This window comes from Chlorocebus sabaeus, chromosome 10 (assembly GCF_047675955.1).
Source record: "Chlorocebus sabaeus isolate Y175 chromosome 10, mChlSab1.0.hap1, whole genome shotgun sequence".
Taxonomy (NCBI): Eukaryota; Metazoa; Chordata; class Mammalia; order Primates; family Cercopithecidae; genus Chlorocebus; species Chlorocebus sabaeus.
In genome coordinates, this window is record NC_132913.1 from 110,463,629 (window position 1) to 110,472,964 (window position 9,336).

Below are 9,336 nucleotides of genomic sequence, written 5' to 3' on the forward strand. Positions count from 1 at the left end.
GAAGATGTATGAAAATGCCTGAATGCACAGGCAAAAGTTTGCTGCAGGGGCAGGGCCCTCATGGAGAACCTCTGCTAGGACAGTGTGGAAGGGAAATGTGGGGTCAGAGCCCCCACACAGAGTCCCTACTGGGGCACTGCTTAGTGGAGCTGTGAGAAGGGGGCCACCATCCTCCAGACTCCAGAATGGTAGATCCACAGACAGCGTGCACTGTCCACCTGGAAAAGCCGCAGACACTCAACGCCAGCTTGTGAAAGCAGCTGGGAGGGAGGCTGTACCCTGCAAAGCCAGAGGTGGAGCTGCCCAAGACCATAGGAACCCACTTCTTGCATTAGCGTGACCTGGATGTGTGACCTGAAGTCAAATGAGATCATTTTTGAGCTTTAAAATTTGACTGCCCCACTGGATTTCGGGCTTGCATGTGCCCTGTAACCCCCTTGTTTTGGCCAATTTCTCCCACTTGGAATGGCTGTATTTACCCAATACGTGTACCCCCATTGTATCTAGGAAGTAACTAGCTTACTTTTGATTTTACAGGTTCATAGGTGGAAGGGACTTGCCTTGTCTCGGATGAGACTTTGGACTGTGGACTTTGGGTTAACGCTGAAATGAATTAAGACTTTGGGGGACTGTTGGAAAGGCACGATTGGTTTTGAAATGTGAGAACATGAGACCTGGAGGGACCAGGGGTGGAATGGCATGGTTTTGCTGTGTCCTCACCCAAATTTCAACTTGAGTTGTATCTCCTAGAATTCCCACCTGTTGCAGGAAGGACCCAGGGGGAGGTCATTGAATCGTGGGGCCGGTCTTTCCCATGCTATTCTCATGATAGTGAATACGTCCCACGAGACCTGGTGGGTTTACCAGGGGTTTCCACTTTTGCTTCTTCTTCATTTTCTCTTACCATGTAAGCAGTGCCTTTCACCTCCTGCCATGATTTTTGAGGCCTCTCCAGCCATCCGGAACTATAAGTCCAGTTAAACCTCTGTTTCTCCCCGGTCTCGGGTATGTCTATATCAGCAGCATGAAAACGGACTCATACAGACTGACTTCTACTTCCTCTTTTTGCTCCAGGACTTCGGCCATAGTGGGCTTTTTTTCATCCCCTGTCTTCATTAAACTGTAGGTCTGGAAAGTTCTCTCTGGGCATTAAAATTTTTCCAGCTAAAATATGACACAGATATCAACAAAGAAATGGCACAGCGTATCCAAAGACCATACCAGCAACTGAATAAAATTTCGCTGGTGGCAGGTAACTTCTCAACAGTGGATGAGTTCAGGAGGCTTATTGGGAAGTGAACTCACCAGGGATGAGACTGTTGTTTCTCATGGAGCAAGGAACCCCAGGGTCTGCCACCAAACTCAATTACTCTAGGGTAAAATGACGTGTATTTCTTAGGGTCAGGAGCTTATAGCTTGCTTTTGTGACAGGACACCTCCACTGACTTCCTGTCTAATCCCTGCATCTGCCTCAGAGGGATTAGAATACAAAGTGAGTGTATTTAATTAGAATATAAAGTGAGTGTCTCCTCCCTTCCCCTAAACTATGAAACAAGAACATTTTTAAAAGAAGCATCCTCCCTCCTCCAGTGGGTTTTAGGGAATAAGGGAGATAAACGTAGCTGCACTGAGAGCGAAGGTCTGGCTGCCTTCTGAATGTTCAGGCTTCTTTCTTGTAGTTCTCTAAACTCCAGGACAGGAAATTTCTGCCAGATAGGCTGTGAAACAATAATGCCAAACCCTAAAGGAGCCCTGGGGTCATCCTCAGGATCTCTTGCAGACTGGAGGAACCTTTCCAGACTCTGGGAGCAGCTTGAGTCTTGTCTCAGGGCTGCTTCACAAGGCCACATGCACATTCTGTGGGGCCGTTGTGCCCGAGCACCATAGTCGCTAAGGAGTAAGGCTCCTCATCGCATCCTACGTGGGCCTCTGAGTCGGTCCATTTTCATGCTGCTGATAAAGACATACTCGTGCCGGGCGCGGTGGCTCATGGCTGTAATCCCAGCACTTTGGGAGGCCGAGGAGGGCAAATCACCTGAGGCCGGGAGTTTGACACCAGCCTGTAACATGGTGAAACCCCATCTCTACTAAAAATACAAAATTAGCCAGGCATGATGGCGCATGCCTGTAATTCCAGCTACTTGGGAGGCTGAGGCAGGAGAATCACTTGATCCTGGGAGGCAGATGTTGTGGTGAGCTGAGATTGTGCCATTGCACTTCAGCCTGGGTAATGAGAGTAAAACTCTGTCTAAAAAAAAAAAAAAAAGACATACCCTCGAGACTGCATAATTTATAAAGAAAAAGAGGTTTAATGGACTCACAGTTCCACATGACTGGGGAGGCCTCACAGTCATGATGGAAGGCAAAAGGCATGTCTTACATGGTGGCAGGCAAGAGAGAATAAGAACCAAGTGAAAGGGGAAACTCCTTACAAAACCATCAGATCTTGTGATATTTATTCACTATAATGAGAACAGTATGGGGGAAACCACCCTCATGATTCAATTATCTCCCACCGGGTCCTTCCCACAACATGAGGGAATTATGGGAGCTAAAATTCAGGATGAGATTTGGGTGGGGACACAGCCAAACTATAGCAGCCTCTGAGGGCTAATCTCCCATTCCTTCTCCTTCCCCTGTTCTAAGCTTGCTCTTACCTTTCCCCTATCTGTCTCAGTCTGGGGTCATCAGAAGCAGACCTTAAGATGAGGGCATATGGGTGACAGGTGGAGGATGCACTTCCAGGTCCCCATGAGGGAATGATAGGAGCAGCAGAGCACCGGGAGGCCAAGTGTGGGAATGGTTCTCCCACGTCCACAGAAGGAAGCTCCCACTGAATCCTGCAGGGGACCGTGAAGGGGAAGAGATGCCCTAGCAGGTGCTGGCAAAAGCACAGGAAACAAGGTGGGAAACACAAAAACGGTAAAAAGGGACCCAAGGGGAGGAGCATGGACAACGTCCCCTTACCCTGCTAGGGTGTGCATTACAGTTAAAGTCAAGGTCAAAGACTTCATGTGCATTCCCCACACACTGCTGAAGCATGCTTGAATTCTCGTTCTTTCCCTTTAAATTGTCTTGCTATCATCTTAAAGGGAACCCAGCTAAAGGTGGAGTTAAACAGCTTCCATTTAGAGCTGGAATTCCCCCGTTCTATCTTATTTAACGAGTCATTCAAATCAAGATAGTTTCCTGTTGATGGGACTGCCTTTTCAAAAAGGCACAACTAGATTATAATCTAGAATGGGGAGGAAATTGTGCTTTACTTTTTGTTTTGTGGAGGCTCGTCCAGTATCTTTTATTTTGTAGATGCTCAATTAATGTCTATCAATTCAGTTTGCTTTAACATTTAAGCTCTACCTTTTTTTTGTTTGTTTCACATTTTTGTCTGCTCTCACAAATGTGATTTCTCTTAGAACTGACTCAAACATCTGGAGAGCCATTTGTATCTCTATTTTTATGGCCTTTTATATTTTCAGTCTTGACTATGCACTTCTACAGGATTTGAAAGAGATAAGAAAATACAGTAAGTACCCTATGTGGACAGATTCATATTCCATAACTTGTTTTCAAAGTTGTAGTCCTCTCGACTCGCTTTCCTTGCATGTAAAAACATAACTTGGGCAGTTGATTATCCCTTATTGCTTGCTTCTTTTTTTTGTTGATGTTCAATAGGGAAAGTAGGTTGTTCCCTCTTGTAATTTCCAGAGTTCTTTGAGTTAAGGGGTGATTTTTCCTCCCTTCCCCATGGCTGTGAATACGTGGATGTGCACACTTGCACGTGTCCCTCACCCCCATGCATAGCCCAGTGTACTCTGGACAATTTTCTCTTCAACAGAAAACCAAGTTTCTGATGTCAGGTCATCCAACAGAAACCATCAAGCAGAGCAGCGTGACATGGTTCTTAAGTCCCATAGGTCACGTTTTTGGCAAATAGCTGTGTCCTGTAACTATCATTCCCGTCGTGCCCAGCTTACTCACCAGTGAATGCATGACGTTTTCTTGGCCTTGGAATGTTCCATCTCAATTAAAACTAGAGGGAAAAAAAGCCATCCTTCAATATTGTAAATATGAGACAAGTACATCATGGAGACTTTTCTCATCGAACTGTAGAGGAAGAGCCTGTCCTGCTGGGGCCTCTTGGGAGAGATACCTGGTTCAGGATGGAACCAGCTCAGGAGGACTGGAAGAGCCCTTTTAGTTTGTATTGTGTATTGAGAAAATGTATCATAACGTCTATTCCTTTTGTACTGCAGTAGTCAATAAAACTGTATAATTAATTAATTCACACCTATTCAATACATGTTTTGCACAGAGTAAAATTTAGCAAAATATGCAATGCAATAAGCATAGAATTAGACAATATAGTAGAAGGGATATATATATATATATATATATATCCCTTCCACAAATATAAATTGTAATATATATTTAAATTGTTATATATATTTATATATTTATATTTATTTATGTATTTACATATCTATGTTATATATATATGTTTTATATATATATATATATTTAGGGCTAAGAAAGACATGACTTTGAATAGTAACCCAGTACCATTTTCTATCTATCATCTATCTATCTATCTATCTATCTATCTATCTATCTATCTATCTATCATCTATCTAACATCTATCTTCTATTCTATCACTGTGGTAAATACACATAACATAAAGTTTACCATTTTAACCTTTTTTGAGTATACAATTTAGTGGCAGTAAATACATTCTCAATGTTATGCAATCATTGCCACTAACCATTTCAAGAACTTTTGCGTCATCCCAAACTGAAACTCCACACCCATTAAACACTAACTCACCATTCCTCCCTCCCCACAGCTCCTAGTAGCCTGTATTCTACTTCTCATCTCTATTAATTTGCTCATTCTAGGTATCTCAGTGGAATAATGCAATATCTGTCCATTTGTGTTTGGCTTACTTCATTTAGCATACATATTTTCAAGGTTTATCCATGTTGTAGCTTACATCAGAATTTCATTCCTTAATTCCTAAATTTCATTCCTAAATTCCTTAATTTCATTCATTTTAGGCCTTTAAAAAAAGGCCTAAAAATAATATATTTTCTAGGTGCTGTGGCTCATACCTATATTCCCAGTACTTTGGGAGGCCGAGGCAGGAGGATCACTTGAGCCCAAGAGTTTGAGATCAGCCTGGCAACATAGAGAGAGCCCATGTCTACAAAAATATTTTTAAAATTAGCATGGCATAGTGGTGTGTTCCTGTGGTCCCAGCTATTCAAGAGGCTGAGGTGGGAGGATCACTTGAGCCCAGAAAGTTGAGGCTGCAGTGAGCCATGATTGTACCATTGCAGTCCCACCTGGGTGACAGAGCAAGAGCTTGTCTCAAAAACAAAACAATTGTATGTTTAATACCACATTTTGTGTATTCATTCATCTGTCCATTGGTATTTGGGTTATTTCTACCTCTGGGTTATTGTGAATATGCTGTTATGAATATTAGTGTACTAATATCTGTTGGAGTTTGTGCTTTCACTCTTAAGTATATATTCAGAAGTGAAATTACTGGATCATATGGCAGTTTTATGTTTAACTTTTTGAGGAAACACCCAACTGCTTTTCACAGCATCAGCACATCATTTTACAGATCAGGAAAATGAGGCTCAGAGAGGTTAAACTACTAGCTCAGGATCACACAGCTGGCTTCTAATGAGGGTTATTAAATTTAGGTTTGTAATGTGGCTAGATAGTGCATTCCATAAATGGGCTTTCAATAAATCTTTATTCTCTTCCCTTCACATTCTGATGCTAATTCGTATATACTGGTCTAAAGTTTAAATTTACTTTTGAGTCCACACTCTTTTTTCCATTTTCTTATCATATTACAAAAGCAAACAATCTCCCTGAGTCCAGCTAAAATGATTCTAGAACTTTCTCACACCTCAGAAGTGCATGCTTCTTTCAAACAAATCATGCGCTGGTTACAGATCATGGCTTTTTGTCCACGGTCTTTCCCCAGGCAAGCTTGGGTGGCTGTAGTTAATACAGTTCGAGGGTCTCGAGGTAGTGGAATTGCTGTACAAACGCTTGGAGTGTAGAATTTTCACAATGAAGATGGATCTGGCCCTTTTTCCCTCTTCAATTCCAAACACACAGGATGGAATCAGTGAGTTCACACTATGCATGGGTAGGCCGAGTAGGAGGGTAATTGTAAGGTGTGTGCAGTGGAATTTGGAGGGTCAGGTGGCCTTTCTTTTCCCAGGCCTGCCATCCCCCCAGGTGACTAGCCACCTTTCTCTGCTCTCATTCTCCACCTCCTACCTGTAGGTTGGCTGTTGGTCATTTGGGTCGGTATGACTGGACATTTGTGCTTCTCTCCCAGGAGTGTTTACATCTAAAACCTGAGTTCTGACAGTGGAATAAAAGGCATATTCCAGAGGGCCCACCGGGGGGGGGTGGGGGAGGGCGTGGCGTGCCGGCCTTGCATGGTGCTGCTGAAATCATGCCTCCTAGGACAGCCCCTTTAGATACTGAAGACTTCTCTTACCTGCAGTTTCCTGATTCAGAGAGTGAACTAGATGCTGCTGCTAAGGGAGAGACACTCTGGGAGAAGCCAAATCGCAAGGAGCCTTCAGTTCTCTTCTTACTGGGCCAGGAGGAGGATTTTTTTTCACTGAAAAAGGGAATCATCAGCTTAAAACACAACCACTGAGGACTGGTGAGGAGAGGAGGCATTCATTTTGGTGTGAGGAGGAGACATCAGTACGCGTTTCTCTCTCTCTTACACACACACACACACATATACACACCACACACACACACCCCCCCCCCCACACACACACCACACACACACACCACACACACACACACGCTGGGACATGGAAGACGTGTTTCAGTAGGTGTCATTCCCAAGCTGTCCACAAGATGGCGGAGAAACCCTGCTCACAGTCTGTCCTCCAAGGGCACCACCTCTGAAGAGTGATTTGCAGCCTCTGCCAGGCTGCTGGTAAATTGAGGTTTGGACAGCAGCATGAAGCTTTCACCGCGGTGAAGATACCTTTGACATTTTCAGGATTCTGATTGTAAATTCAATTAAAAATCGATTGGGTTCCAGTAAACAAAATGAAATGACAAATGTGTACAAAAGCTCCTTGTGCAGGGCTTACCCTGGAAAAGAGATTGAGGTCATATAGGAAGGCGTGGAAAGAGACCTGGGCAAGTTGCTGTGGGTAATACGGCACCTCCTGTTCTGGGAATCTTGAAGTCTGCGGGGGGTTCAGCTGTGCATCACACTGGGCATTTACCGTGGATAGCACTCGTCTGCATGCTGTGGAGACAGCCATACGGAAGAGTCCTGGTCTTTAGAGAGCTTGAATCTGACAAAAACTTACACCAGAAAAATAACGAGTGTGCCAGATGGTGGTCAGCACTACAGGAAAGATATTACAGCCGACCACTGGAGGTGCAGGGCTTCACTTTTAAATAGCATGGCATGGGAAGACCTCTAGGAGACAGTCACATTTCAATAAGATCTGAAGGACTGATGGTGTGAGCCACAGTGGTTTTAGGGGAAGACCATTCTAGGCAGTGGGCACAGCAAAGACAATGGTCCTGGGGTCGGGAGGTGCCTGGAGGAGGCAGGGAGGACCCAGGAGGCTGATGTGGCTGCTGAGGCAGGTGAAGGGGCGGGGCCGGATATGAGTCAGAGAGATTCTAATGGGGGAAAAGCCAGAGATTTCGAAGCAGAGTGATCACATGAGACCTTGCACACAGTATAAGGACTTTCGACTTTACTTTGGGAATTGCTGGAAGCCAATGAGCATTCTGAATGGAGGCGTGGCATGATCTGCCTTGCATTTCGTAAGGATAACTCTGGCTCTTGCATTGAGAGGGGCCTACAGACAGAAGCCGAAAGACCAGTTATGAGACAGCTGCCGTGTCTGGGTGAGAGATAGTGGTGACCAGCGCCAAAGGGAATGACGGTGGAAGTGAAGAGAAGTGGTCAGATTTAGGATATCTTTGGAGCCAGTAGAGTTGATGGTAGATTGAATGAAAGTTTGAGTGGCAGAGAGGGGTCGGAGATGACTCTGAGGTTATTTCCCTGAGCAATTGGGCAGATGGAATGGCGATTAACTGAGATAAGCTGGAAGAGCAAGTTTTGTGGGGAAAGATCAGGAATTCAGTTTGGGATATGCTGAGTGCGGGATGCCTTTGAGATGTCCGAATTAGGATGTTCGGATGTCCAAATGGAGATGTTCAGATCTACGAACCTAGAATTCAGGGGCAGGGTCCACTCAGATATCAATCTGAGAGTAGCAGGTCTGAAGATGATATTTAAAGGCATAGACTGGAGTGAGAATGGGTAGACAAGAGATAAAGGCCAACACTGGCGTGCTCCAATGTTTAGAGTTTGGGGAGGTGTGGAGGAACCAGCAGAGGTAACTGAAGAGGGTGGACCAGCGAGGTTGTAGAAAACTCAAGCCCACAGAATGCGGTGTCCTGGAAGCCATGTAGGTAAAAGGCCGAGGAGGAGGGAGAGGTCTACATGTCAGCACTGCCAGTGTCTGGGGCTGGATAATCCTTTGTTGTCGAAGGCTGCCCTGTGCATTGCAGGATGTTTAGCAGCATCTTTGTCTTCTTCCCGCTGGATACCAGTAGCACCTCCCTCCCTACTGTGTCAACCAAAATGTCTCCAGACACTGACTGCCACAAGTCCCCAAAGGACAAAGTCTTCCCTAATTGAGAACACTGTTCTAACTCAAGGAGTGAAGAACTAAATTCTAGCACAGGAAGCTCTCTCCTAACCGAAGGCAGAGGAAGTACTGGAGAGGCTGACACGTTTGAGTTGAACTTTGAAGGCTGGGTAGCGTATGGACAGAGAGTAGCTGGGGTTGAGTGTGGAAGGCAGCTCAGCCTGGAAAAAGTTCCTGATGCTTGACAATGTCCCTGCACAGAGACCAACGTCACTTTTCGAAGCCACAGAAATAGCGATATCATTTTTACCATCTCTTGCTCTAGGCACAGGCAAGGTTTCCATGACATCTGTCTTCCCAACAAAGGAAGACTGGAGGTTAAATGAATTGTTTTTCTAAAATATAATTTAGGGAGATTTAGGCATGACCGTACACATCACACTATTTAAAAAACGTTATTAAAAAAAGAAAAAAAAGCCCTGCTCTCCTGCCTTCCTTAGCTCTCCCACCTCCTACCCCTGGCACCTTTCCAAATTATAAATGAGAAGCTTGTCTTTCCCTCAGGTTCCATAGACGACACCAAATTGTTTTTTTCCATCATTGGAATATAAATTATTGCTTTGTTTAAATTTGATTAAAAATCTCTCCCTTCCTTTCAACACA